This window comes from Pseudophryne corroboree, chromosome 1 (genome assembly GCF_028390025.1).
Source record: "Pseudophryne corroboree isolate aPseCor3 chromosome 1, aPseCor3.hap2, whole genome shotgun sequence".
Lineage (NCBI taxonomy): Eukaryota > Metazoa > Chordata > Amphibia > Anura > Myobatrachidae > Pseudophryne > Pseudophryne corroboree.
The window spans coordinates 887,060,689-887,088,356 of NC_086444.1; the positions used below are offsets into that span (position 1 = coordinate 887,060,689).

The following is a 27,668-nucleotide window of genomic DNA, read 5'->3' on the forward strand; positions in this document are numbered from 1 at the left end:
TGAGGTGATACTTTAAGCATCTAAGGATTTAAATCTTAAACACAGAGGAGACTAAAATATATTTAATCAAGAGACGCTACAAGCCAAGTCTTTCAGTTCCTGATTGCAGTAACACATATATTTTTTCACATTTTTTGTAATTGCACAGCAAATTGTCATGTTTAATATATTTCGAGCAGTTTCCAATACGGCAACTTCAGCACTCAGAGCCTGGATAGCTCAGTCGGTAGAGCATCAGACTTTTAATCTGAGGGTCCAGGGTTCAAGTCCCTGTTCAGGCGAGTGTCTTTTAAACAATGGTTTTTTTGTTTGTGAAATGGACAATTTTGCAGAGTTTAAAATCATCCATTCCTGCAGGCAGCCATCTTTTAATTGTTGATGCGGATTATTTTCATTATTCAATGGGAAGGGGTATAGATTGGAAAGATTCTTTAGAATATTAAGAATGGACTTTATCACTCTTCAATAGGCACACATTATTGGCATCTAGCAATATAATCATCACAAAGTAGTATCGCTACATGTCAGTTCTAAAGACTTTATTTCATCAGGAACTCAAATCCATCCTTCTTTGATAGCACACAGTGATTAAATTAGACAAGTAATAAATCAAACCTCTTTGACAAAAATAATTTAATGTGATTATTGAAGTGAGGTGATACTTTAAGCATCTAAGGATTTACATCTTAAACACAGAGTAAACTAAAATATATTTTATCAAGAGACCCTACAAGCCAAGTCTTTCAGTTCATGATTGCAGTAACACATATATTTTTCCACATTTTTTGTAATTGCACAGCAAATTGTCATGTTTTATATTTTTCGAGCAGTTTCCAATATGGCAACTTCAGTGCTCAGAGCCTGGATAGCATCAGACTTTTAATCTGAGGGTCCATGGTTCAAGTCCCTGTTCAGGCAAGTGTCTTTTAAACAATGGTGTTTTTGTTTGTGAAATGGACAATTTTGCAGAGTTTAAAATCATCCATTCCTGCAGGCAGCCATCTTTTAATTGTTGATGCTGATTATGTTCATTATTCAATGGGAAGGTGTATAGATTGGAAAGATTCTTTAGAATATTAAGAATGGACTTTATCACTCTTCAATAGGCACACATTATTGGCATCTAGTAATATAATCATCACAAAGTAGTATCGCTACATGTCAGTTCTAAAGACTTTATTTCATCAGGAACTCAAATCCATCCTTCTTTGATAGGCACACAGTGATTAAATTAGACAAGTAATAAATCAAACCTCTTTGACAAAAATAATTGAATGTGATTATTGAAGTGAGGTGATACTTAAAGCATCTAAGGATTTACATCTTAAACACAGAGGAAACTAAAATATATTTCATCAATAGACGCTACAAGCCAAGTCTTTCAGTTCATGATTGCAGTAACACATATATTTTTCCACATTTTTTGAAATTACACAGCAAATTGTCATGTTTTATATATTTCGAGCAGTTTCCAATATGGCAACTTCAGCTCTCAGAGCCTGTATAGCTCAGTCGGTAGAGCATCAGACTTTTAATCTGAGGGTCCAGGGTTCAAGTCCCTGTTCAGGCGAGTGTTTTTTAAACAATGGTGTTTTTGTTTGTGAAATGGACAATTTAGCAGAGTTTAAAATCATCCATTCCTGCAGGCAGCCATCTTTTAATTGTTGATGCTGATTATGTTCATTATTCAATGGGAAGGGGTATAGATTGGAAAGTTTATTTAGAATATTAAGAATGGACTTTATCACTTTTCAATAGGCACACATTATTGGCATCTAGTAATATAATCATCACAAAGTAGTATCGCTACATGTCAGTTCTAAAGACTTTGTTTCATCAGGAACTCAAATCCATCCTTCTTTGATAGGCACACAGTGATTAAATTAGACAAGTAATAAATCAAACCTCTTTGACAAAAATAATTGAATGTGATTATTGAAGTGAGGTGATACTTTAAGCATCTAAGGATTTACATCTTAAACACAGAGTAAACTAAAATATATTTCATCAAGAGATGCTACAAGCCAAGTCTTTCAGTTCATGATTGCAGTAACACATATATTTTTCCACATTTTTTGTAATTGCACAGCAAATTGTCATGTTTTATATATTTCGAGCAGTTTCCAATATGGCAACCTCAGTGCTCAGAGCCTGGATAGCTCAGTCGGTAGAGCATCAGACTTTTAATCTGAGGGTCCAGGGTTCAAGTCCCTGTTCAGGCGAGTGTCTTTTAAACAATGGTGTTTTTGTTTGTGAAATGGACAATTTTGCAGAGTTTAAAATCATCCATTCCTGCAGGCAGCCATCTTTTAATTGTTGATGCGGATTATGTTCATTATTCAATGGGAAGGGGTATAGATTGGAAAGATTCTTTAGAATATTAAGAATGGACTTTATCACTCTTCAATAGGCACACATTATTGGCATCTAGCAATATAATCATCACAAAGTAGTATCGCTACATGTCAGTTCTAAAGACTTTATTTAATCAGGAACTCAAATCCATCCTTCTATGATAGGCACACAGTGATTAAATTAGACAAGTAATAAATCAAACCTCTTTGACAAAAATAATTGAATGTGATTATTGAAGTGAGGTGATACTTAAAGCATCTAAGGATTTACATCTTAAACACAGAGGAAACTAAAATATATTTAATCAAGAGACGCTACAAGCCAAGTCTTTCAGTTCATGATTGCAGTAACACATATATTTTTCCACATTTTTTGTAATTGCACAGTAAATTGTCATGTTTTATATATTTCGAGCAGTTTCCAATATGGCAACTTCAGCACTCAGAACCTGGATAGCTCAGTCGGTAGAGCATCAGACTTTTAATCAGAGGGTCCAGGGTTCAAGTCCCTGTTCAGGCAAGTGTCTTTTAAACAATGGTGTTTTTGTTTGTGAAATGGACAATTTTGCAGAGTTTAAAATCATCCATTCCTGCAGGCAGCCATCTTTTAATTGTTGATGCTGATTATGTTCATTATTCAATGGGAAGGGGTATAGGTTGGAAAGATTCTTTAGAATATTAAGAATGGACTTTATCACTCTTCAATAGGCACACATTATTGGCATCTAGTAATATAGTCATCACAAAGTAGTATCACTACATGTCAGTTCTAAAAACTTTGTTTCATCAGGAACTCAAATCCATCCTTCTTTGATAGGCACACAGTGATTAAATTAGACAAGTAATAAATCAAACCTCTTTGACAAAAATAATTGAATGTGATTATTGAAGTGAGGTGATACTTAAAGCATCTAAGGATTTACATCTTAAACACAGAGGAAACTAAAATATATTTCATCAAGAGACCCTACAAGCCAAGTCTTTCAGTTCATGATTGCAGTAACACATATATTTTTCCACATTTTTTGCAATTGCACAGCAAATTGTCATGTTTTATATATTTCGAGCAGTTTCCAATATGGCAACTTCAGTGCTCAGATCCTGGATAGCTCAGTCGGTAGAGCATCAGACTTTTAATCTGAGGGTCCAGGGTTCAAGTCCCTGTTCAGGCGAGTGTCTTTTAAACAATGGTGTTTTTGTTTGTGAAATGGACAATTTTGCAGAGTTTAAAATCATCCATTCCTGCAGGCAGCCATCTTTTAATTGTTGATGCTGATTATGTTCATTATTCAATGGGAAGGTGTATAGATTGGAAAGATTCTTTAGAATATTAAGAATGGACTTTATCACTCTTCAATAGGCACACATTATTGGCATCTAGTTATATAGTCATCACAAAGTAGTATCACTACATGTCAGTTCTAAAGACTTTGTTTCATCAGGAACTCAAATCCATCCTTCTTTGATAGGCACACAGTGATTAAATTAGACAAGTAATAAATCAAACCTCTTTGACAAAAATAATTGAATGTGATTATTGAAGTGAGGTGATACTTAAAGCATCTAAGGATTTACATCTTAAACACAGAGGAAACTAAAATATATTTAATCAAGAGACGCTACAAGCCAAGTCTTTCAGTTCATGATTGCAGTAACACATATATTTTTCCACATTTTTTGCAATTGCACAGCAAATTGTCATGTTTTATATATTTCGAGCAGTTTCCAATATGGCAACTTCAGTGCTCAGATCCTGGATAGCTCAGTCGGTAGAGCATCAGACTTTTAATCTGAGGGTCCAGGGTTCAAGTCCCTGTTCAGGCGAGTGTCTTTTAAACAATGGTGTTTTTGTTTGTGAAATGGACAATTTTGCAGAGTTTAAAATCATCCATTCCTGCAGGCAGCCATCTTTTAATTGTTGATGCTGATTATGTTCATTATTCAATGGGAAGGTGTATAGATTGGAAAGATTCTTTAGAATATTAAGAATGGACTTTATCACTCTTCAATAGGCACACATTATTGGCATCTAGTAATATAGTCATCACAAAGTAGTATCACTACATGTCAGTTCTAAAGACTTTGTTTCATCAGGAACTCAAATCCATCCTTCTTTGATAGGCACACAGAGATTAAATTAGACAAGTAATAAATCAAACCTCTTTGACAAAAATAATTGAATGTGATTATTGAAGTGAGGTGATACTTTAAGCATCTAAGGATTTACATCTTAAACACAAAGGAAACTAAAATATATTTCATCAAGAGACCCTACACGCCAAGTCTTTCAGTTCATGATTGCAGTAACACATAAATTTTTCCACATTTTTTGTAATTACACAGCAAATTGTCATGTTTTATATATTTCGAGCAGTTTCCAATATGGCACCTTCAGCACTCAGAGCCTGGATAGCTCAGTCGGTAGAGCATCAGACTTTTAATCTGAGGGTCCAGGGTTCAAGTCCCTGTTCAGGCGAGTGTCATTTAAACAATGGTGTTTTTGTTTGTGAAATGGACAATTTTACAGAGTTTAAAATCATCCATTCCTGCAGCTAGCCATCTTTTAATTGTTGATGCTGATTATGTTCATTATTCAATGGGAAGGTGTACAGATTGGAAAGATTCTTTAGAATATTAAGATTGGACTTTATCACTCTTCAATAGGCACACATTATTGGCATCTAGTAATATAATCATCACAAAGTAGTATCGCTACATGTCAGTTCTAAAGACTTTATTTCATCAGGAACTCAAATCCATCCTTCTTTGATAGGCACACAGTGATTAAATTAGACAAGTAATAAATCAAACCTCTTTGACAAAAATAATTGAATGTGATTATTGAAGTGAGGTGATACTTTAAGCATCTAAGGATTTAAATCTTAAACACAGAGGAGACTAAAATATATTTAATCAAGAGACGCTACAAGCCAAGTCTTTCAGTTCCTGATTGCAGTAACACATATATTTTTTCACATTTTTTGTAATTGCACAGCAAATTGTCATGTTTTATATATTTCGAGCAGTTTCCAATACGGCAACTTCAGCACTCAGAGCCTGGATAGCTCAGTCGGTAGAGCATCAGACTTTTAATCTGAGGGTCCAGGGTTCAAGTCCCTGTTCAGGCGAGTGTCTTTTAAACAATGGTTTTTTTGTTTGTGAAATGGACAATTTTGCAGAGTTTAAAATCATCCATTCCTGCAGGCAGCCATCTTTTAATTGTTGATGTGGATTATTTTCATTATTCAATGGGAAGGGTTATAGATTGGAAAGATTCTTTAGAATATTAAGAATGGACTTTATCACTCTTCAATAGGCACACATTATTGGCATCTAGTAATATAATCATCACAAAGTAGTATAGCTACATGTCGGTTCTAAAGACTTTATTTCATCAGGAACTCAAATCCATCCTTCTTTGATAGCACACAGTGATTAAATTAGACAAGTAATAAATCAAACCTCTTTGACAAAAATAATTGAATGTGATTATTGAAGTAAGGTGATACTTTAAGCATCTAAGGATTTACATCTTAAACACAGAGGAAACTAAAATATATTTCATCAAGAGACCCTACAAGCCAAGTCTTTCAGTTCATGATTGCAGTAACATATATTTTTCCACATTTTTTGTAATTGCACAGCAAATTGTCATGTTTTATATATTTCGAGCAGTTTCCAATATGGCAACTTCAGTGATCAGAGCCTGGATAGCTCAGTCGGTAGAGCATCAGACTTTTAATCTGAGGGTCCATGGTTCAAGTCCCTGTTCAGGCGAGTGTCTTTTAAACAATGGTGTTTTTGTTTGTGAAATGGACAATTTTGCAGAGTTTAAAATCATCCATTCCTGCAGGCAGCCATCTTTTAATTGTTGATGCTGATTATGTTCATTATTCAATGGGAAGGTGTATAGATTGGAAATATTCTTTAGAATATTAAGAATGTACTTTATCACTCTTCAATAGGCACACATTATTGGCATCTAGTAATATAATCATCACAAAGTAGTATCGCTACATGTCAGTTCTAAAGACTTTATTTCATCAGGAACTCAAATCCATCCTTCTTTGATAGGCACACAGTGATTAAAATTAGGCAAGTAATAAATCAAACCTCTTTGACAAAAAGAATTGAATGTGATTATTGAAGTGAGGTGATACTTTAAGCATCTAAGGATTTAAATCTTAAACACAGAGGAGACTAAAATATATTTAATCAAGAGACGCTACAAGCCAAGTCTTTCAGTTCCTGATTGCAGTAACACATATATTTTTTCACATTTTTTGTAATTGCACAGCAAATTGTCATGTTTTATATATTTCGAGCAGTTTCCAATACGGCAACTTCAGCACTCAGAGCCTGGATAGCTCAGTCGGTAGAGCATCAGACTTTTAATCTGAGGGTCCAGGGTTCAAGTCCCTGTTCAGGCGAGTGTCTTTTAAACAATGTTTTTTTTGTTTGTGAAATGGACAATTTTGCAGAGTTTAAAATCATCCATTCCCGCAGGCAGCCATCTTTTAATTGTTGATGCGGATTATTTTCATTATTCAATGGGAAGGGGTATAGATTGGAAAGATTCTTTAGAATATTAAGAATGGACTTTATCACTCTTCAATAGGCACACATTATTGGCATCTAGTAATATAATCATCACAAAGTAGTATCGCTACATGTCAGTTCTAAAGACTTTATTTCATCAGGAACTCAAATCCATCCTTCTTTGATAGCACACAGTGATTAAATTAGACAAGTAATAAATCAAACCTCTTTGACAAAAATAATTGAATGTGATTATTGAAGTGAGGTGATACTTTAAGCATCTAAGGATTTACATCTTAAACACAGAGTAAACTAAAATATATTTCATCAAGAGACCCTACAAGCAAAGTCTTTCAGTTCATGATTGCAGTAACATATATTTTTCCACATTTTTTGTAATTGCACAGCACATTGTCATGTTTTATATATTTCGAGCAGTTTCCAATATGGCAACTTCAGTGCTCAGAGCCTGGAAAGCTCAGTCGGTAGAGCTTCAGACTTTTAATCTGAGGGTCCAGGGTTCCAAGTCCCTGTTCAGGCGAGTGTCTATTAAACAATGGTTTTTTTGTTTGTGAAATGGACAATTTTGCAGAGTTTAAAATCATCCATTCCTGCAGGCAGCCATCTTTTAATTGTTGATGCTGATTATGTTCATTATTCAATGGGAAGGGGTATAGGTTGGAAAGATTCTTTAGAATATTAAGAATGGACTTTATCACTCTTCAATAGGCACACATTATTGGCATCTAGTAATATAGTCATCACAAAGTAGTATCACTACATGTCAGTTCTAAAAACTTTGTTTCATCAGGAACTCAAATCCATCCTTCTTTGATAGGCACACAGTGATTAAATTAGACAAGTAATAAATCAAACCTCTTTGACAAAAATAATTGAATGTGATTATTGAAGTGAGGTGATACTTTAAGCATCTAAGGATTTACATCTTAAACACAGAGGAAACTAAAATATATTTCATCAAGAGACCCTACAAGCCAAGTCTTTCAGTTCATGATTGCAGTAACATATATTTTTCCACATTTTTTGTAATTGCACAGCAAATTGTCATGTTTTATATATTTCGAGCAGTTTCCAATATGGCAACTTCAGTGCTCAGAGCCTGGATAGCTCAGTCGGTAAAGCATCAGACTTTTAATCTGAGGGTCCATGGTTCAAGTCCCTGTTCAGGCGAGTGTCTTTTAAACAATGGTGTTTTTGTTTGTGAAATGGACAATTTTGCAGAGTTTAAAATCATCCATTCCTGCAGGCAGCCATCTTTTAATTGTTGATGCTGATTATGTTCATTATTCAATGGGAAGGTGTATAGATTGGAAAGATTCTTTAGAATATTAAGAATGTACTTTATCACTCTTCAATAGGCACACATTATTGGCATCTAGTAATATAATCATCACAAAGTAGTATCGCTACATGTCAGTTCTAAAGACTTTATTTCATCAGGAACTCAAATCCATCCTTCTTTGATAGGCACACAGTGATTAAATTAGACAAGTAATAAATCAAACCTCTTTGACAAAAATAATTGAATGTGATTATTGAAGTGAGGTGATACTTTAAGCATCTAAGGATTTAAATCTTAAACACAGAGGAGACTAAAATATATTTAATCAAGAGATGCTACAAGCCAAGTCTTTCAGTTCCTGATTGCAGTAACACATATATTTTTCCACATTTTTTGTAATTGCACAGCAAATTGTCATGTTTTATATATTTCGAGCAGTTTCCAGTACGGCAACTTCAGCACTCAGAGCCTGGATAGCTCAGTCGGTAGAGCATCAGACTTTTAATCTGAGGGTCCAGGGTTCAAGTCCCTGTTCAGGCGAGTGTCTTTTAAACAATGGTTTTTTTGTTTGTGAAATGGACAATTTTGCAGAGTTTAAAATCATCCATTCCTGCAGGCAGCCATCTTTTAATTGTTGATGCGGATTATTTTCATTATTCAATGGGAAGGGGTATAGATTGGAAAGATTCTTTAGAATATTAAGAATGGACTTTATCACTCTTCAATAGGCACACATTATTGGCATCTAGTAATATAATCATCACAAAGTAGTATCGCTACATGTCAGTTCTAAAGACTTTATTTCATCAGGAACTCAAATCCATCCTTCTTTGATAGCACACAGTGATTAAATTAGACAAGTAATAAATCAAACCTCTTTGACAAAAATAATTGAATGTGATTATTGAAGTGAGGTGATACTTTAAGCATCTAAGGATTTACATCTTAAACACAGAGTAAACTAAAATATATTTCATCAAGAGACCCTACAAGCCAAGTCTTTCAGTTCATGATTGCAGTAACACATATATTTTTCCACATTTTTTGTAATTGCACAGCAAATTGTCATGTTTTATATATTTCGAGCAGTTTCCAATATGGCAACTTCAGTGCTCAGAGCCTGGATAGCTCAGTCGGTAAAGCATCAGACTTTTAATCTGAGGGTCCATGGTTCAAGTCCCTGTTCAGGCGAGTGTCTTTTAAACAATGGTGTTTTTGTTTGTGAAATGGACAATTTTGCAGAGTTTAAAATCATCCATTCCTGCAGGCAGCCATCTTTTAATTGTTGATGCTGATTATGTTCATTATTCAATGAGAAGGTGTATAGATTTTAAAGATTCTTTAGAATATTAAGAATGGACTTTATCACTCTTCAATAGGCACACATTATTGGCATCTAGTAATATAATCATCACAAAGTAGTATCGCTACATGTCAGTTCTAAAGACTTTATTTCATCAGGAACTCAAATCCATCCTTCTTTGATAGGCACACAGTGATTAAATTAGACAAGTAATAAATCAAACCTCTTTGACAAAAATAATTGAATGTGATTATTGAAGTGAGGTGATACTTAAAGCATCTAAGGATTTACATCTTAAACACAGAGGAAACTAAAATATATTTCATCAATAGACGCTACAAGCCAAGTCTTTCAGTTCATGATTGCAGTAACACATATATTTTTCCACATTTTTTGAAATTACACAGCAAATTGTCATGTTTTATATATTTCGAGCAGTTTCCAATATGGCAACTTCAGCTCTCAGAGCCTGTATAGCTCAGTCGGTAGAGCATCAGACTTTTAATCTGAGGGTCCAGGGTTCAAGTGCCTGTTCAGGCGAGTGTCTTTTAAACAATGGTGTTTTTGTTTGTGAAATGGACAATTTAGCAGAGTTTAAAATCATCCATTCCTGCAGGCAGCCATCTTTTAATTGTTGATGCTGATTATGTTCATTATTCAATGGGAAGGGGTATAGATTGGAAAGTTTATTTAGAATATTAAGAATGGACTTTATCACTCTTCAATAGGCACACATTATTGGCATCTAGTAATATAATCATCACAAAGTAGTATCGCTACATGTCAGTTCTAAAGACTTTATTTAATCAGGAACTCAAATCCATCCTTCTATGATAGGCACACAGTGATTAAATTAGACAAGTAATAAATCAAACCTCTTTGACAAAAATAATTGAATGTGATTATTGAAGTGAGGTGTTACTTAAAGCATCTAAGGATTTACATCTTAAACACAGAGGAAACTAAAATATATTTAATCAAGAGACGCTACAAGCCAAGTCTTTCAGTTCATGATTGCAGTAACACATATATTTTTCCACATTTTTTGAAATTACACAGCAAATTGTCATGTTTTATATATTTCGAGCAGTTTCCAATATGGCAACTTCGGCTCTCAGAGCCTGTATAGCTCAGTCGGTAGAGCATCAGACTTTTAATCTGAGGGTCCAGGGTTCAAGTCCCTGTTCAGGCGAGTGTCTTTTAAACAATGGTGTTTTTGTTTGTGAAATGGACAATTTAGCAGAGTTTAAAATCATCCATTCCTGCTGGCAGCCATCTTTTAATTGTTGATGCTGATTATGTTCATTATTCAATGGGAAGGGGTATAGATTGGAAAGTTTATTTGGAATATTAAGAACGGACTTTATCACTTTTCAATAGGCACACATTATTGGCATCTAGTAATATAATCATCACAAAGTAGTATCGCTACATGTCAGTTCTAAAGACTTTGTTTCATCAGGAACTCAAATCCATCCTTCTTTGATAGGCACACAGTGATTAAATTAGACAAGTAATAAATCAAACCTCTTTGACAAAAATAATTGAATGTGATTATTGAAGTGAGGTGATACTTTAAGCATCTAAGGATTTACATCTTAAACACAGAGTAAACTAAAATATATTTCATCAAGAGATGCTACAAGCCAAGTCTTTCAGTTCATGATTGCAGTAACACATATATTTTTCCCCATTTTTTGTAATTGCACAGCAAATTGTCATGTTTTATATATTTCGAGCAGTTTCCAATATGGCAACCTCAGTGCTCAGAGCCTGGATAGCTCAGTCGGTAGAGCATCAGACTTTTAATCTGAGGGTCCAGGGTTCAAGTCCCTGTTCAGGCGAGTGTCTTTTAAACAATGGTGTTTTTGTTTGTGAAATGGACAATTTTGCAGAGTTTAAAATCATCCATTCCTGCAGGCAGCCATCTTTTAATTGTTGATGCGGATTATGTTCATTATTCAATGGGAAGGGGTATAGATTGGAAAGATTCTTTAGAATATTAAGAATGGACTTTATCACTCTTCAATAGGCACACATTATTGGCATCTAGTAATATAATCATCACAAAGTAGTATCGCTACATGTCAGTTCTAAAGACTTTATTTAATCAGGAACTCAAATCCATCCTTCTATGATAGGCACACAGTGATTAAATTAGACAAGTAATAAATCAAACCTCTTTGACAAAAATAATTGAATGTGATTATTGAAGTGAGGTGATACTTAAAGCATCTAAGGATTTACATCTTAAACACAGAGGAAACTAAAATATATTTCATCAAGAGACCCTACAAGCCAAGTCTTTCAGTTCATGATTGCAGTAACACATATATTTTTCCACATTTTTTGCAATTGCACAGCAAATTGTCATGTTTTATATATTTCGAGCAGTTTCCAATATGGCAACTTCAGTGCTCAGATCCTGGATAGCTCAGTCGGTAGAGCATCAGACTTTTAATCTGAGGGTTCAAGTCCCTGTTCAGGCGAGTGTCTTTTAAACAATGGTGTTTTTGTTTGTGAAATGGACAATTTTGCAGAGTTTAAAATCATCCATTCCTGCAGGCAGCCATCTTTTAATTGTTGATGCTGATTATGTTCATTATTCAATGGGAAGGTGTATAGATTGGAAAGATTCTTTAGAATATTAAGAATGGACTTTATCACTCTTCAATAGGCACACATTATTGGCATCTAGTAATATAATCATCACAAAGTAGTATCGCTACATGTCAGTTCTAAAGACTTTATTTCATCAGGAACTCAAATCCATCCTTCTTTGATAGGCACACAGTGATTAAATTAGACAAGTAATAAATCAAACCTCTTTGACAAAAATAATTGAATGTGATTATTGAAGTGAGGTGATACTTTAAGCATCTAAGGATTTAAATCTTAAACACAGAGGAGACTAAAATATATTTAATCAAGAGACGCTACAAGCTAAGTCTTTCAGTTCCTGATTGCAGTAACACATATATTTTTTCACATTTTTTGTAATTGCACAGCAAATTGTCATGTTTTATATATTTCGAGCAGTTTCCAATACGGCAACCTCAGCACTCAGAGCTTGGATAGCTCAGTCGGTAGAGCATCAGACTTTTAATCTGAGGGTCAGGGTTCAAGTCCCTGTTCAGGCGAGTGTCTTTTAAACAATGGTTTTTTTGTTTGTGAAATGGACAATTTTGCAGAGTTTAAAATCATCCATTCCTGCAGGCAGCCATCTTTTAATTGTTGATGCGGATTATTTTCATTATTTAATGGGAAGGGGTATAGATTGGAAAGATTCTTTAGAATATTAAGAATGGACTTTATCACTCTTCAATAGGCACACATTATTGGCATCTAGTAATATAATCATCACAAAGTAGTATCGCTACATGTCAGTTCTAAAGACTTTATTTCATCAGGAACTCAAATCCATCCTTCTTTGATAGCACACAGTGATTAAATTAGACAAGTAATAAATCAAACCTCTTTGACAAAAATAATTGAATGAGATTATTGAAGTGAGGTGATACTTTAAGCATCTAAGGATTTACATCTTAAACACAGAGGAAACTAAAATATATTTCATCAAGAGACCCTACAAGCCAAGTCTTTCAGTTCATGATTGCAGTAACACATATATTTTTCCACATTTTTTGTAATTGCACAGCAAATTGTCATGTTTTATATATTTCGAGCAGTTTCCAATATGACAACTTCAGTGCTCAGAGCCTGTATAGCTCAGTCGGTAGAACATCAGACTTTTAATCTGAGGGTCCATGGTTCAAGTCCCTGTTCAGGCGAGTGTCTTTTAAACAATGGTGTTTTTGTTTGTGAAATGGACAATTTTGCAGAGTTTAAAATCATCCATTCCTGCAGGCAGCCATCTTTTAATTGTTGATGCTGATTATGTTCATTATTCAATGGGAAGTTTATAGATTGGAAAGATTCTTTAGAATATTAAGAATGGACTTTATCACTCTTCAATAGGCACACATTATTGGCATCTAGTAATATAATCATCACAAAGTAGTATCGCTACATGTCAGTTCTAAAGACTTTATTTCATCAGGAACTCAAATCCATCCTTCTTTGATAGGCACACAGTGATTAAATTAGACAAGTAATAAATCAAACCTCTTTGACAAAAATAATTGAATGTGATTATTGAAGTGAGGTGATACTTAAAGCATCTAAGGATTTACATCTTAAACACAGAGGAAACTAAAATATATTTCATCAAGAGACCCTACAAGCCAAGTCTTTCAGTTCATGATTGCAGTAACACATATATTTTTCCACATTTTTTGAAATTACACAGCAAACTGTCATGTTTTATATATTTCGAGCAGTTTCCAATATGGCAACTTCGGCTCTCAGAGCCTGTATAGCTCAGTCGGTAGAGCATCAGACTTTTAATCTGAGGGTCCAGGGTTCAAGTCCCTGTTCAGGCGAGTGTCTTTTAAACAATGGTGTTTTTGTTTGTGAAATGGACAATTTTGCAGAGTTTAAAATCATCCATTCCTGCAGGCAGCCATCTTTTAATTGTTGATGCTGATTATGTTCATTATTCAATGGGAAGGGGTATAGATTGGAAAGTTTCTTTAGAATATTAAGAATGGACTTTATCACTTTTCAATAGGCACACATTATTGGCATCTAGTAATATAATCATCACAAAGTAGTATCGCTACATGTCAGTTCTAAAGACTTTGTTTCATCAGGAACTCAAATCCATCCTTCTTTGATAGGCACACAGTGATTAATTTAGACAAGTAATAAATCAAACCTCTTTGACAAAAATAATTGAATGTGATTATTGAAGTGAGGTGATACTTTAAGCATCTAAGGATTTACATCTTAAACACAGAGGAAACTAAAATATATTTCATCAAGAGACCCTACAAGCCAAGTCTTTCAGTTCATGATTGCAGTAACACATATATTTTTCCACATTTTTTGTAATTCCACAGCAAATTGTCATGTTTTATATATTTCGAGCAGTTTCCAATATGGCAACTTCAGTGCTCAGAGCCTGGATAGCTCAGTCGGTAGAGCATCAGACTTTTAATCTGAGGGTCCATGGTTCAAGTCCCTGTTCAGGCGAGTGTCTTTTAAACAATGGTGTTTTTGTTTGTGAAATGGACAATTTTGCAGAGTTTAAAATCATCCATTCCTGCAGGCAGCCATCTTTTAATTGTTGATGCTGATTATGTTCATTATTCAATGGGTAGGTGTATAGATTGGAAAGATTCTTTAGAATATTAAGAATGGACTTTATCACTCTTCAATAGGCACACATTATTGGCATCTAGTAATATAATCATCACAAAGTAGTATCGCTACATGTCAGTTCTAAAGACTTTATTTCATCAGGAACTCAAATCCATCCTTCTTTGATAGGCACACAGTGATTAAATTAGACAAGTAATAAATCAAACCTCTTTGACAAAAATAATTGAATGTGATTATTGAAGTGAGGTGATACTTTAAGCATCTAAGGATTTAAATCTTAAACACAGAGGAGACTAAAATATATTTAATCAAGAGACGCTACAAGCCAAGTCTTTCAGTTCCTGATTGCAGTAACACATATATTTTTTCACATTTTTTGTAATTGCACAGCAAATTGTCATGTTTTATATATTTCGAGCAGTTTCCAATACGGCAACTTCAGCACTCAGAGCCTGGATAGCTCAGTCGGTAGAGCATCAGACTTTTAATCTGAGGGTCCAGGGTTCAAGTCCCTGTTCAGGCGAGTGTCTTTTAAACAATGTTTTTTTTGTTTGTGAAATGGACAATTTTGCAGAGTTTAAAATCATCCATTCCTGCAGGCAGCCATCTTTTAATTGTTGATGCGGATTATTTTCATTATTCAATGGGAAGGGGTATAGATTGGAAAGATTCTTTAGAATATTAAGAATGGACTTTATCACTCTTCAATAGGCACTCATTTTTGGCATCTAGTAATATAATCATCACAAAGTAGTATCGCTACATGTCAGTTCTAAAGACTTTATTTCATCAGGAACTCAAATCCATCCTTCTTTGATAGCACACAGTGATTAAATTAGACAAGTAATAAATCAAACCTCTTTGACAAAAATAATTGAATGAGATTATTGAAGTGAGGTGATACTTTAAGCATCTAAGGATTTACATCTTAAACACAGAGGAAACTAAAATATATTTCATCAAGAGACCCTACAAGCCAAGTCTTTCAGTTCATGATTGCAGTAACACATATATTTTTCCACATTTTTTGTAATTGCACAGCAAATTGTCATGTTTTATATATTTCGAGCAGTTTCCAATATGACAAGTTCAGTGCTCAGAGCCTGGATAGCTCAGTCGGTAGAGCATCAGACTTTTAATCTGAGGGTCCATGGTTCAAGTCCCTGTTCAGGCGAGTGTCTTTTAAACAATGGTGTTTTTGTTTGTGAAATGGACAATTTTGCAGAGTTTAAAATCATCCATTCCTGCAGGCAGCCATCTTTTAATTGTTGATGCTGATTATGTTCATTATTCAATGGGAAGGTGTATAGATTGGAAAGATTCTTTAGAATATTAAGAATGGACTTTATCACTCTTCAATAGGCACACATTATTGGCATCTAGTAATATAATCATCACAAAGTAGTATCGCTACATGTCAGTTCTAAAGACTTTATTTCATCAGGAACTCAAATCCATCCTTCTTTGATAGGCACACAGTGATTAAATTAGACAAGTAATAAATCAAACCTCTTTGACAAAAATAATTGAATGTGATTATTGAAGTGAGGTGATACTTAAAGCATCTAAGGATTTACATCTTAAACACAGAGGAAACTAAAATATATTTCATCAATAGACGCTACAAGCCAAGTCTTTCAGTTCATGATTGCAGTAACACATATATTTTTCCACATTTTTTGAAATTACACAGCAAACTGTCATGTTTTATATATTTCGAGCAGTTTCCAATATGGCAACTTCGGCTCTCAGAGCCTGTATAGCTCAGTCGGTAGAGCATCAGACTTTTAATCTGAGGGTCCAGGGTTCAAGTCCCTTTTCAGGCGAGTGTCTTTTAAACAATGGTGTTTTTGTTTGTGAAATGGACAATTTTGCAGAGTTTAAAATCATCCATTCCTGCAGGCAGCCATCTTTTAATTGTTGATGCTGATTATGTTCATTATTCAATGGGAAGGGGTATAGATTGGAAAGTTTCTTTAGAATATTAAGAATGGACTTTATCACTTTTCAATAGGCACACATTATTGGCATCTAGTAATATAATCATCACAAAGTAGTATCGCTACATGTCAGTTCTAAAGACTTTGTTTCATCAGGAACTCAAATCCATCCTTCTTTGATAGGCACACAGTGATTAAATTAGACAAGTAATAAATCAAACCTCTTTGACAAAAATAATTGAATGTGATTATTGAAGTGAGGTGATACTTTAAGCATCTAAGGATTTACATCTTAAACACAGAGGAAACTAAAATATATTTAATCAAGAGACGCTACAAGCCAAGTCTTTCAGTTCATGATTGCAGTAACACATATATTTTTCCACATTTTTTGAAATTACACAGCAAATTGTCATGTTTTATATATTTCGAGCAGTTTCCAATATGGCAACTTCAGCTCTCAGAGCCTGTATAGCTCAGTCGGTAGAGCATCAGACTTTTAATCTGAGGGTCCAGGGTTCAAGTCCCTGTTCAGGCGAGTGTCTTTTAAACAATGGTGTTTTTGTTTGTGAAATGGACAATTTAGCAGAGTTTAAAATCATCCATTCCTGCTGGCAGCCATCTTTTAATTGTTGATGCTGATTATGTTCATTATTCAATGGGAAGGGGTATAGATTGGAAAGTTTATTTGGAATATTAAGAACGGACTTTATCACTTTTCAATAGGCACACATTATTGGCATCTAGTAATATAATCATCACAAAGTAGTATCGCTACATGTCAGTTCTAAAGACTTTGTTTCATCAGGAACTCAAATCCATCCTTCTTTGATAGGCACACAGTGATTAAATTAGACAAGTAATAAATCAAACCTCTTTGACAAAAATAATTGAATGTGATTATTGAAGTGAGGTGATACTTTAAGCATCTAAGGATTTACATCTTAAACACAGAGTAAACTAAAATATATTTCATCAAGAGATGCTACAAGCCAAGTCTTTCAGTTCATGATTGCAGTAACACATATATTTTTCCACATTTTTTGTAATTGCACAGCAAATTGTCATGTTTTATATATTTCGAGCAGTTTCCAATATGGCAACCTCAGTGCTCAGAGCCTGGATAGCTCAGTCGGTAGAGCATCAGACTTTTAATCTGAGGGTCCAGGGTTCAAGTCCCTGTTCAGGCGAGTGTCTTTTAAACAATGGTGTTTTTGTTTGTGAAATGGACAATTTTGCAGAGTTTAAAATCATCCATTCCTGCAGGCAGCCATCTTTTAATTGTTGATGCGGATTATGTTCATTATTCAATGGGAAGGGGTATAGATTGGAAAGATTCTTTAGAATATTAAGAATGGACTTTATCACTCTTCAATAGGCACACATTATTGGCATCTAGTAATATAATCATCACAAAGTAGTATCGCTACATGTCAGTTCTAAAGACTTTATTTAATCAGGAACTCAAATCCATCCTTCTATGATAGGCACACAGTGATTAAATTAGACAAGTAATAAATCAAACCTCTTTGACAAAAATAATTGAATGTGATTATTGAAGTGAGGTGATACTTAAAGCATCTAAGGATTTACATCTTAAACACAGAGGAAACTAAAATATATTTAATCAAGAGACGCTACAAGCCAAGTCTTTCAGTTCATGATTGCAGTAACACATATATTTTTCCACATTTTTTGTAATTGCACAGTAAATTGTCATGTTTTATATATTTCGAGCAGTTTCCAATATGGCAACTTCAGCACTCAGAACCTGGATAGCTCAGTCGGTAGAGCATCAGACTTTTAATCAGAGGGTCCAGGGTTCAAGTCCCTGTTCAGGCAAGTGTCTTTTAAACAATGGTGTTTTTGTTTGTGAAATGGACAATTTTGCAGAGTTTAAAATCATCCATTCCTGCAGGCAGCCATCTTTTAATTGTTGATGCTGATTATGTTCATTATTCAATGGGAAGGGGTATAGGTTGGAAAGATTCTTTAGAATATTAAGAATGGACTTTATCACTCTTCAATAGGCACACATTATTGGCATCTAGTAATATAGTCATCACAAAGTAGTATCACTACATGTCAGTTCTAAAAACTTTGTTTCATCAGGAACTCAAATCCATCCTTCTTTGATAGGCACACAGTGATTAAATTAGACAAGTAATAAATCAAACCTCTTTGACAAAAATAATTGAATGTGATTATTGAAGTGAGGTGATACTTAAAGCATCTAAGGATTTACATCTTAAACACAGAGGAAACTAAAATATATTTCATCAAGAGACCCTACAAGCCAAGTCTTTCAGTTCATGATTGCAGTAACACATATATTTTTCCACATTTTTTGCAATTGCACAGCAAATTGTCATGTTTTATATATTTCGAGCAGTTTCCAATATGGCAACTTCAGTGCTCAGATCCTGGATAGCTCAGTCGGTAGAGCATCAGACTTTTAATCTGAGGGTTCAAGTCCCTGTTCAGGCGAGTGTCTTTTAAACAATGGTGTTTTTGTTTGTGAAATGGACAATTTTGCAGAGTTTAAAATCATCCATTCCTGCAGGCAGCCATCTTTTAATTGTTGATGCTGATTATGTTCATTATTCAATGGGAAGGTGTATAGATTGGAAAGATTCTTTAGAATATTAAGAATGGACTTTATCACTCTTCAATAGGCACACATTATTGGCATCTAGTAATATAGTCATCACAAAGTAGTATCACTACATGTCAGTTCTAAAGACTTTGTTTCATCAGGAACTCAAATCCATCCTTCTTTGATAGGCACACAGTGATTAAATTAGACAAGTAATAAATCAAACCTCTTTGACAAAAATAATTGAATGTGATTATTGAAGTGAGGTGATACTTTAAGCATCTAAGGATTTACATCTTAAACACAGAGGAAACTAAAATATATTTCATCAAGAGACCCTACAAGCCAAGTCTTTCAGTTCATGATTGCAGTAACACATATATTTTTCCTCATTTTTTGTAATTGCACAGCAAATTGTCAGTTTTATATATTTCGAGCAGTTTCCAATATGGCAACTTCAGCACTCAGAGCCTGGATAGCTCAGTCGGTAGAGCATCAGACTTTTAATCTGAGGGTCCATGGTTCAAGTCCCTGTTCAGGCGAGTGTCTTTTAAACAATGGTGTTTTTGTTTGTGAAATGGACAATTTTGCAGAGTTTAAAATCATCCATTCCTGCAGGCAGCCATCTTTTAATTGTTGATGCTGATTATGTTCATTATTCAATGGGAAGGTGTATAGATTGGAAAGATTCTTTAGAATATTAAGAATGGACTTTATCACTCTTAAATAGGCACACATTATTGGCATCTAGTAATATAATCATCACAAAGTAGTATCGCTACATGTCAGTTCTAAAGACTTTATTTCATCAGGAACTCAAATCCATCCTTCTTTGATAGGCACACAGTGATTAAATTAGACAAGTAATAAATCAAACCTCTTTGACAAAAATAATTGAATGTGATTATTGAAGTGAGGTGATACTTTAAGCATCTAAGGATTTAAATCTTAAACACAGAGGAGACTAAAATATATTTCATCAAGAGACGCTACAAGCCAAGTCTTTCAGTTCCTGATTGCAGTAACACATATATTTTTTCACATTTTTTGTAATTGCACAGCAAATTGTCATGTTTTATATATTTCGAGCAGTTTCCAATACGGCAACTTCAGCACTCAGAGCCTGGATAGCTCAGTCGGTAGAGCATCAGACTTTTAATCTGAGGGTCAGGGTTCAAGTCCCTGTTCAGGCGAGTGTCTTTTAAACAATGGTTTTTTTGTTTGTGAAATGGACAATTTTGCAGAGTTTAAAATCATCCATTCCTGCAGGCAGCCATCTTTTAATTGTTGATGCGGATTATTTTCATTATTTAATGGGAAGGGGTATAGATTGGAAAGATTATTTAGAATATTAAGAATGGACTTTATCACTCTTCAATAGGCACACATTATTGGCATCTAGTAATATAATCATCACAAAGTAGTATCGCTACATGTCAGTTCTAAAGACTTTATTTCATCAGGAACTCAAATCCATCCTTCTTTGATAGCACACAGTGATTAAATTAGACAAGTAATAAATCAAACCTCTTTGACAAAAATAATTGAATGAGATTATTGAAGTGAGGTGATACTTTAAGCATCTAAGGATTTACATCTTAAACACAGAGGAAACTAAAATATATTTCATCAAGAGACCCTACAAGCCAAGTCTTTCAGTTCATGATTGCAGTAACACATATATTTTTCCACATTTTTTGAAATTACACAGCAAACTGTCATGTTTTATATATTTCGAGCAGTTTCCAATATGGCAACTTCAGCTTTCAGAGCCTGTATAGCTCAGTCGGTAGAGCATCAGACTTTTAATCTGAGGGTCCAGGGTTCAAGTCCCTGTTCAGGCGAGTGTCTTTTAAACAATGGTGTTTTTGTTTGTGAAATGGACAATTTTGCAGAGTTTAAAATCATCCATTCCTGCAGGCAGCCATCTTTTAATTGTTGATGCTGATTATGTTCATTATTCAATGGGAAGGGGTATAGATTGGAAAGTTTCTTTAGAATATTAAGAATGGACTTTATCACTTTTCAATAGGCACACATTATTGGCATCTAGTAATATAATCATCACAAAGTAGTATCGCTACATGTCAGTTCTAAAGACTTTGTTTCATCAGGAACTCAAATCCATCCTTCTTTGATAGGCACACAGTGATTAATTTAGACAAGTAATAAATCAAACCTCTTTGACAAAAATAATTGAATGTGATTATTGAAGTGAGGTGATACTTTAAGCATCTAAGGATTTACATCTTAAACACAGAGGAAACTAAAATATATTTCATCAAGAGACCCTACAAGCCAAGTCTTTCAGTTCATGATTGCAGTAACACATATATTTTTCCACATTTTTTGTAATTGCACAGCAAATTGTCATGTTTTATATATTTCGAGCAGTTTCCAATATGACAAGTTCAGTGCTCAGAGCCTGGATAGCTCAGTCGGTAGAGCATCAGACTTTTAATCTGAGGGTCCATGGTTCAAGTCCCTGTTCAGGCGAGTGTCTTTTAAACAATGGTGTTTTTGTTTGTGAAATGGACAATTTTGCAGAGTTTAAAATCATCCATTCCTGCAGGCAGCCATCTTTTAATTGTTGATGCTGATTATGTTCATTATTCAATGGGAAGGTGTATAGATTGGAAAGATTCTTTAGAATATTAAGAATGGACTTTATCACTCTTCAATAGGCACACATTATTGGCATCTAGTAATATAATCATCACAAAGTAGTATCGCTACATGTCAGTTCTAAAGACTTTATTTCATCAGGAACTCAAATCCATCCTTCTTTGATAGGCACACAGTGATTAAATTAGACAAGTAATAAATCAAACCTCTTTGACAAAAATAATTGAATGTGATTATTGAAGTGAGGTGATACTTTAAGCATCTAAGGATTTAAATCTTAAACACAGAGGAGACTAAAATATATTTAATCAAGAGACGCTACAAGCCAAGTCTTTCAGTTCCTGATTGCAGTAACACATATATTTTTTCACATTTTTTGTAATTGCACAGCAAATTGTCATGTTTTATATATTTCGAGCAGTTTCCAATACGGCAACTTCAGCACTCAGAGCCTGGATAGCTCAGTCGGTAGAGCATCAGACTTTTAATCTGAGGGTCCAGGGTTCAAGTCCCTGTTCAGGTGAGTGTCTTTTAAACAATGGTTTTTTTGTTTGTGAAATGGACAATTTTGCAGAGTTTAAAATCATCCATTCCTGCAGGCAGCCATCTTTTAATTGTTGATGCGGATTATTTTCATTATTCAATGGGAAGGGGTATAGATTGGAAAGATTCTTTAGAATATTAAGAATGGACTTTATCACTCTTCAATAGGCACTCATTTTTGGCATCTAGTTATATAATCATCACAAAGTAGTATCGCTACATGTCAGTTCTAAAGACTTTATTTCATCAGGAACTCAAATCCATCCTTCTTTGATAGCACACAGTGATTAAATTAGACAAGTAATAAATCAAACCTCTTTGACAAAAATAATTGAATGTGATTATTGAAGTGAGGTGATACTTTAAGCATCTAAGGATTTACATCTTAAACACAGAGGAAACTAAAATATATTTCATCAAGAGACACTACAAGCCAAGTCTTTCAGTTCATGATTGCAGTAACACATATATTTTTCCACATTTTTTGTAATTGCACAGCAAATTGTCATGTTTTATATATTTTGAGCAGTTTCCAATATGGCAACTTCAGTGCTCAGAGCCTGGATAGCTCAGTCTGTAGAGCATCAGACTTTTAATCTGAGGGTCCATGGTTCAAGTCCCTGTTCAGGCGAGTGTCTTTTAAACAATGGTGTTTTTGTTTGTGAAATGGACAATTTTGCAGAGTTTAAAATCATCCATTCCTGCAGGCAGCCATCTTTTAATTGTTGATGCTGATTATGTTCATTATTCAATGGGAAGGTGTATAGATTGGAAAGATTCTTTAGAATATTAAGAATGGACTTTATCACTCTTCAATAGGCACACATTATTGGCATCTAGTAATATAATCATCACAAAGTAGTATCGCTACATGTCAGTTCTAAAGACTTTATTTCATCAGGAACTCAAATCCATCCTTCTTTGATAGGCACACAGTGATTAAATTAGACAAGTAATAAATCAAACCTCTTTGACAAAAATAATTGAATGTGATTATTGAAGTGAGGTGATACTTTAAGCATCTAAGGATTTACATCTTAAACACAGAGTAAACTAAAATATATTTCATCAAGAGATGCTACAAGCCAAGTCTTTCAGTTCATGATTGCAGTAACACATATATTTTTCCACATTTTTTGTAATTGCACAGCAAATTGTCATGTTTTATATATTTCGAGCAGTTTCCAATATGGCAACTTCAGCACTCAGAGCCTGGATAGCTCAGTCGGTAGAGCATCAGACTTTTAATCTGAGGGTCCAGGGTTCAAGTCCCTGTTCAGGCGAGTGTCTTTTAAACAATGGTGTTTTTGTTTGTGAAATGGACAATTTTGCAGAGTTTAAAATCATCCATTCCTGCAGGCAGCCATCTTTTAATTGTTGATGCTGATTATGTTCATTATTCAATGGGAAGGGGTATAGATTGGAAAGTTTCTTTAGAATATTAAGAATGGACTTTATCACTTTTCAATAGGCACACATTATTGGCATCTAGTAATATAATCATCACAAAGTAGTATCGCTACATGTCAGTTCTAAAGACTTTGTTTCATCAGGAACTCAAATCCATCCTTCTTTGATAGGCACACAGTGATTAATTTAGACAAGTAATAAATCAAACCTCTTTGACAAAAATAATTGAATGTGATTATTGAAGTGAGGTGATACTTTAAGCATCTAAGGATTTACATCTTAAACACAGAGGAAACTAAAATATATTTCATCAAGAGACCCTACAAGCCAAGTCTTTCAGTTCATGATTGCAGTAACACATATATTTTTCCACATTTTTTGTAATTGCACAGCAAATTGTCATGTTTTATATATTTCGAGCAGTTTCCAATATGACAAGTTCAGTGCTCAGAGCCTGGATAGCTCAGTCGGTAGAGCATCAGACTTTTAATCTGAGGGTCCATGGTTCAAGTCCCTGTTCAGGCGAGTGTCTTTTAAACAATGGTGTTTTTGTTTGTGAAATGGACAATTTTGCAGAGTTTAAAATCATCCATTCCTGCAGGCAGCCATCTTTTAATTGTTGATGCTGATTATGTTCATTATTCAATGGGAAGGTGTATAGATTGGAAAGATTCTTTAGAATATTAAGAATGGACTTTATCACTCTTCAATAGGCACACATTATTGGCATCTAGTAATATAATCATCACAAAGTAGTATCGCTACATGTCAGTTCTAAAGACTTTATTTCATCAGGAACTCAAATCCATCCTTCTTTGATAGGCACACAGTGATTAAATTAGACAAGTAATAAATCAAACCTCTTTGACAAAAATAATTGAATGTGATTATTGAAGTGAGGTGATACTTTAAGCATCTAAGGATTTAAATCTTAAACACAGAGGAGACTAAAATATATTTAATCAAGAGACGCTACAAGCCAAGTCTTTCAGTTCCTGATTGCAGTAACACATATATTTTTTCACATTTTTTGTAATTGCACAGCAAATTGTCATGTTTTATATATTTCGAGCAGTTTCCAATACGGCAACTTCAGCACTCAGAGCCTGGATAGCTCAGTCGGTAGAGCATCAGACTTTTAATCTGAGGGTCCAGGGTTCAAGTCCCTGTTCAGGTGAGTGTCTTTTAAACAATGGTTTTTTTGTTTGTGAAATGGACAATTTTGCAGAGTTTAAAATCATCCATTCCTGCAGGCAGCCATCTTTTAATTGTTGATGCGGATTATTTTCATTATTCAATGGGAAGGGGTATAGATTGGAAAGATTCTTTAGAATATTAAGAATGGACTTTATCACTCTTCAATAGGCACTCATTTTTGGCATCTAGTTATATAATCATCACAAAGTAGTATCGCTACATGTCAGTTCTAAAGACTTTATTTCATCAGGAACTCAAATCCATCCTTCTTTGATAGCACACAGTGATTAAATTAGACAAGTAATAAATCAAACCTCTTTGACAAAAATAATTGAATGTGATTATTGAAGTGAGGTGATACTTTAAGCATCTAAGGATTTACATCTTAAACACAGAGGAAACTAAAATATATTTCATCAAGAGACACTACAAGCCAAGTCTTTCAGTTCATGATTGCAGTAACACATATATTTTTCCACATTTTTTGTAATTGCACAGCAAATTGTCATGTTTTATATATTTTGAGCAGTTTCCAATATGGCAACTTCAGTGCTCAGAGCCTGGATAGCTCAGTCTGTAGAGCATCAGACTTTTAATCTGAGGGTCCATGGTTCAAGTCCCTGTTCAGGCGAGTGTCTTTTAAACAATGGTGTTTTTGTTTGTGAAATGGACAATTTTGCAGAGTTTAAAATCATCCATTCCTGCAGGCAGCCATCTTTTAATTGTTGATGCTGATTATGTTCATTATTCAATGGGAAGGTGTATAGATTGGAAAGATTCTTTAGAATATTAAGAATGGACTTTATCACTCTTCAATAGGCACACATTATTGGCATCTAGTAATATAATCATCACAAAGTAGTATCGCTACATGTCAGTTCTAAAGACTTTATTTCATCAGGAACTCAAATCCATCCTTCTTTGATAGGCACACAGTGATTAAATTAGACAAGTAATAAATCAAACCTCTTTGACAAAAATAATTGAATGTGATTATTGAAGTGAGGTGATACTTTAAGCATCTAAGGATTTACATCTTAAACACAGAGTAAACTAAAATATATTTCATCAAGAGATGCTACAAGCCAAGTCTTTCAGTTCATGATTGCAGTAACACATATATTTTTCCACATTTTTTGTAATTGCACAGCAAATTGTCATGTTTTATATATTTCGAGCAGTTTCCAATATGGCAACTTCAGCACTCAGAGCCTGGATAGCTCAGTCGGTAGAGCATCAGACTTTTAATCTGAGGGTCCAGGGTTCAAGTCCCTCTTCAGGTGAGTGTCTTTTAAACAATATTGTTTTTGTTTGTGAAATGGACAATTTTGCACAGTTTAAAATCATCCATTCCTGCAGGCAGCCATCTTTTAATTGTTGATGCGGATTATTTTCATTATTCAATGGGAAGGGGTATAGATTGGAAAGATTCTTTAGAATATTAAGAATGGACTTTATCACTCTTCAATAGGCACACATTATTGGCATCTAGTAATATAGTCATCACAAAGTAGTATCACTACATGTCAGTTCTAAAGACTTTGTTTCATCAGGAACTCAAATCCATCCTTCTTTGATAGGCACACAGTGATTAATTTAGACAAGTAATAAATCAAACCTCTTTGACAAAAATAATTGAATGCGATTATTGAAGTGAGGTGATACTTTAAGCATCTAAGGATTTACATCTTAAACACAGAGGAAACTAAAATATATTTCATCAAGAGACCCTACAAGCCAAGTCTTTCAGTTCCTGATTGCAGTAACACATATATTTTTTCACATTTTTTGTAATTGCACAGCAAATTGTCATGTTTTATATATTTCGAGCAGTTTCCAATACGGCAACTTCAGCACTCAGAGCCTGGATAGCTCAGTCGGTAGAGCATCAGACTTTTAATCTGAGGGTCAGGGTTCAAGTCCCTGTTCAGGCGAGTGTCTTTTAAACAATGGTTTTTTTGTTTGTGAAATGGACAATTTTGCAGAGTTTAAAATCATCCATTCCTGCAGGCAGCCATCTTTTAATTGTTGATGCGGATTATTTTCATTATTTAATGGGAAGGGGTATAGATTGGAAAGATTCTTTAGAATATTAAGAATGGACTTTATCACTCTTCAATAGGCACACATTATTGGCATCTAGTAATATAATCATCACAAAGTAGTATCGCTACATGTCAGTTCTAAAGACTTTATTTCATCAGGAACTCAAATCCATCCTTCTTTGATAGCACACAGTGATTAAATTAGACAAGTAATAAATCAAACCTCTTTGACAAAAATAATTGAATGAGATTATTGAAGTGAGGTGATACTTTAAGCATCTAAGGATTTACATCTTAAACACAGAGGAAACTAAAATATATTTCATCAAGAGACCCTACAAGCCAAGTCTTTCAGTTCATGATTGCAGTAACACATATATTTTTCCACATTTTTTGTAATTGCACAGCAAATTGTCATGTTTTATATATTTCGAGCAGTTTCCAATATGACAACTTCAGTGCTCAGAGCCTGTATAGCTCAGTCGGTAGAGCATCAGACTTTTAATCTGAGGGTCCATGGTTCAAGTCCCTGTTCAGGCGAGTGTCTTTTAAACAATGGTGTTTTTGTTTGTGAAATGGACAATTTTGCA

General features: G+C 34.3%; 37 non-coding genes across 37 annotated transcripts; all 37 read left to right on the forward strand.

Moving 5' to 3' along the window:
• Positions 1-208: 208 nt before the first annotated feature.
• On the forward strand, positions 209-281 carry TRNAK-UUU (transfer RNA lysine (anticodon UUU)). Its single transcript has one exon. It is a non-coding gene; the product is annotated as a tRNA-Lys (tRNA).
• Positions 282-1,497: 1,216 nt separating this feature from the next.
• TRNAK-UUU (transfer RNA lysine (anticodon UUU)) lies at positions 1,498-1,570 on the forward strand. Its single transcript has one exon. It is a non-coding gene; the product is annotated as a tRNA-Lys (tRNA).
• A 579-nt stretch (positions 1,571-2,149) lies between these two features.
• Positions 2,150-2,222, forward strand: TRNAK-UUU (transfer RNA lysine (anticodon UUU)). The gene has a single exon. It is a non-coding gene; the product is annotated as a tRNA-Lys (tRNA).
• A 579-nt stretch (positions 2,223-2,801) lies between these two features.
• Positions 2,802-2,874, forward strand: TRNAK-UUU (transfer RNA lysine (anticodon UUU)). Its single transcript has one exon. It is a non-coding gene; the product is annotated as a tRNA-Lys (tRNA).
• A 579-nt stretch (positions 2,875-3,453) lies between these two features.
• On the forward strand, positions 3,454-3,526 carry TRNAK-UUU (transfer RNA lysine (anticodon UUU)). The gene has a single exon. It is a non-coding gene; the product is annotated as a tRNA-Lys (tRNA).
• Positions 3,527-4,105: 579 nt separating this feature from the next.
• TRNAK-UUU (transfer RNA lysine (anticodon UUU)) lies at positions 4,106-4,178 on the forward strand. The gene has a single exon. It is a non-coding gene; the product is annotated as a tRNA-Lys (tRNA).
• A 579-nt stretch (positions 4,179-4,757) lies between these two features.
• Positions 4,758-4,830, forward strand: TRNAK-UUU (transfer RNA lysine (anticodon UUU)). The gene has a single exon. It is a non-coding gene; the product is annotated as a tRNA-Lys (tRNA).
• Positions 4,831-5,409: 579 nt separating this feature from the next.
• On the forward strand, positions 5,410-5,482 carry TRNAK-UUU (transfer RNA lysine (anticodon UUU)). The gene has a single exon. It is a non-coding gene; the product is annotated as a tRNA-Lys (tRNA).
• A 576-nt stretch (positions 5,483-6,058) lies between these two features.
• On the forward strand, positions 6,059-6,131 carry TRNAK-UUU (transfer RNA lysine (anticodon UUU)). The gene has a single exon. It is a non-coding gene; the product is annotated as a tRNA-Lys (tRNA).
• A 580-nt stretch (positions 6,132-6,711) lies between these two features.
• On the forward strand, positions 6,712-6,784 carry TRNAK-UUU (transfer RNA lysine (anticodon UUU)). Its single transcript has one exon. It is a non-coding gene; the product is annotated as a tRNA-Lys (tRNA).
• Positions 6,785-7,360: 576 nt separating this feature from the next.
• Positions 7,361-7,434, forward strand: TRNAK-UUU (transfer RNA lysine (anticodon UUU)). Its single transcript has one exon. It is a non-coding gene; the product is annotated as a tRNA-Lys (tRNA).
• Positions 7,435-8,011: 577 nt separating this feature from the next.
• TRNAK-UUU (transfer RNA lysine (anticodon UUU)) lies at positions 8,012-8,084 on the forward strand. The gene has a single exon. It is a non-coding gene; the product is annotated as a tRNA-Lys (tRNA).
• Positions 8,085-8,663: 579 nt separating this feature from the next.
• Positions 8,664-8,736, forward strand: TRNAK-UUU (transfer RNA lysine (anticodon UUU)). Its single transcript has one exon. It is a non-coding gene; the product is annotated as a tRNA-Lys (tRNA).
• A 578-nt stretch (positions 8,737-9,314) lies between these two features.
• TRNAK-UUU (transfer RNA lysine (anticodon UUU)) lies at positions 9,315-9,387 on the forward strand. Its single transcript has one exon. It is a non-coding gene; the product is annotated as a tRNA-Lys (tRNA).
• A 579-nt stretch (positions 9,388-9,966) lies between these two features.
• On the forward strand, positions 9,967-10,039 carry TRNAK-UUU (transfer RNA lysine (anticodon UUU)). The gene has a single exon. It is a non-coding gene; the product is annotated as a tRNA-Lys (tRNA).
• A 579-nt stretch (positions 10,040-10,618) lies between these two features.
• TRNAK-UUU (transfer RNA lysine (anticodon UUU)) lies at positions 10,619-10,691 on the forward strand. The gene has a single exon. It is a non-coding gene; the product is annotated as a tRNA-Lys (tRNA).
• Positions 10,692-11,270: 579 nt separating this feature from the next.
• TRNAK-UUU (transfer RNA lysine (anticodon UUU)) lies at positions 11,271-11,343 on the forward strand. Its single transcript has one exon. It is a non-coding gene; the product is annotated as a tRNA-Lys (tRNA).
• Positions 11,344-12,567: 1,224 nt separating this feature from the next.
• Positions 12,568-12,639, forward strand: TRNAK-UUU (transfer RNA lysine (anticodon UUU)). Its single transcript has one exon. It is a non-coding gene; the product is annotated as a tRNA-Lys (tRNA).
• Positions 12,640-13,868: 1,229 nt separating this feature from the next.
• On the forward strand, positions 13,869-13,941 carry TRNAK-UUU (transfer RNA lysine (anticodon UUU)). Its single transcript has one exon. It is a non-coding gene; the product is annotated as a tRNA-Lys (tRNA).
• A 579-nt stretch (positions 13,942-14,520) lies between these two features.
• On the forward strand, positions 14,521-14,593 carry TRNAK-UUU (transfer RNA lysine (anticodon UUU)). The gene has a single exon. It is a non-coding gene; the product is annotated as a tRNA-Lys (tRNA).
• Positions 14,594-15,172: 579 nt separating this feature from the next.
• Positions 15,173-15,245, forward strand: TRNAK-UUU (transfer RNA lysine (anticodon UUU)). Its single transcript has one exon. It is a non-coding gene; the product is annotated as a tRNA-Lys (tRNA).
• Positions 15,246-15,823: 578 nt separating this feature from the next.
• TRNAK-UUU (transfer RNA lysine (anticodon UUU)) lies at positions 15,824-15,896 on the forward strand. Its single transcript has one exon. It is a non-coding gene; the product is annotated as a tRNA-Lys (tRNA).
• A 579-nt stretch (positions 15,897-16,475) lies between these two features.
• TRNAK-UUU (transfer RNA lysine (anticodon UUU)) lies at positions 16,476-16,548 on the forward strand. The gene has a single exon. It is a non-coding gene; the product is annotated as a tRNA-Lys (tRNA).
• Positions 16,549-17,127: 579 nt separating this feature from the next.
• On the forward strand, positions 17,128-17,200 carry TRNAK-UUU (transfer RNA lysine (anticodon UUU)). Its single transcript has one exon. It is a non-coding gene; the product is annotated as a tRNA-Lys (tRNA).
• Positions 17,201-17,779: 579 nt separating this feature from the next.
• On the forward strand, positions 17,780-17,852 carry TRNAK-UUU (transfer RNA lysine (anticodon UUU)). The gene has a single exon. It is a non-coding gene; the product is annotated as a tRNA-Lys (tRNA).
• Positions 17,853-18,431: 579 nt separating this feature from the next.
• TRNAK-UUU (transfer RNA lysine (anticodon UUU)) lies at positions 18,432-18,504 on the forward strand. The gene has a single exon. It is a non-coding gene; the product is annotated as a tRNA-Lys (tRNA).
• A 1,223-nt stretch (positions 18,505-19,727) lies between these two features.
• TRNAK-UUU (transfer RNA lysine (anticodon UUU)) lies at positions 19,728-19,800 on the forward strand. Its single transcript has one exon. It is a non-coding gene; the product is annotated as a tRNA-Lys (tRNA).
• Positions 19,801-20,379: 579 nt separating this feature from the next.
• Positions 20,380-20,451, forward strand: TRNAK-UUU (transfer RNA lysine (anticodon UUU)). Its single transcript has one exon. It is a non-coding gene; the product is annotated as a tRNA-Lys (tRNA).
• Positions 20,452-21,029: 578 nt separating this feature from the next.
• Positions 21,030-21,102, forward strand: TRNAK-UUU (transfer RNA lysine (anticodon UUU)). The gene has a single exon. It is a non-coding gene; the product is annotated as a tRNA-Lys (tRNA).
• Positions 21,103-21,681: 579 nt separating this feature from the next.
• On the forward strand, positions 21,682-21,754 carry TRNAK-UUU (transfer RNA lysine (anticodon UUU)). Its single transcript has one exon. It is a non-coding gene; the product is annotated as a tRNA-Lys (tRNA).
• Positions 21,755-22,333: 579 nt separating this feature from the next.
• Positions 22,334-22,406, forward strand: TRNAK-UUU (transfer RNA lysine (anticodon UUU)). The gene has a single exon. It is a non-coding gene; the product is annotated as a tRNA-Lys (tRNA).
• Positions 22,407-23,636: 1,230 nt separating this feature from the next.
• Positions 23,637-23,709, forward strand: TRNAK-UUU (transfer RNA lysine (anticodon UUU)). Its single transcript has one exon. It is a non-coding gene; the product is annotated as a tRNA-Lys (tRNA).
• A 579-nt stretch (positions 23,710-24,288) lies between these two features.
• On the forward strand, positions 24,289-24,361 carry TRNAK-UUU (transfer RNA lysine (anticodon UUU)). Its single transcript has one exon. It is a non-coding gene; the product is annotated as a tRNA-Lys (tRNA).
• A 579-nt stretch (positions 24,362-24,940) lies between these two features.
• Positions 24,941-25,013, forward strand: TRNAK-UUU (transfer RNA lysine (anticodon UUU)). Its single transcript has one exon. It is a non-coding gene; the product is annotated as a tRNA-Lys (tRNA).
• A 1,230-nt stretch (positions 25,014-26,243) lies between these two features.
• On the forward strand, positions 26,244-26,316 carry TRNAK-UUU (transfer RNA lysine (anticodon UUU)). The gene has a single exon. It is a non-coding gene; the product is annotated as a tRNA-Lys (tRNA).
• A 579-nt stretch (positions 26,317-26,895) lies between these two features.
• Positions 26,896-26,967, forward strand: TRNAK-UUU (transfer RNA lysine (anticodon UUU)). Its single transcript has one exon. It is a non-coding gene; the product is annotated as a tRNA-Lys (tRNA).
• A 578-nt stretch (positions 26,968-27,545) lies between these two features.
• On the forward strand, positions 27,546-27,618 carry TRNAK-UUU (transfer RNA lysine (anticodon UUU)). The gene has a single exon. It is a non-coding gene; the product is annotated as a tRNA-Lys (tRNA).
• The last annotated feature ends 50 nt before the right edge of the window (positions 27,619-27,668 follow it).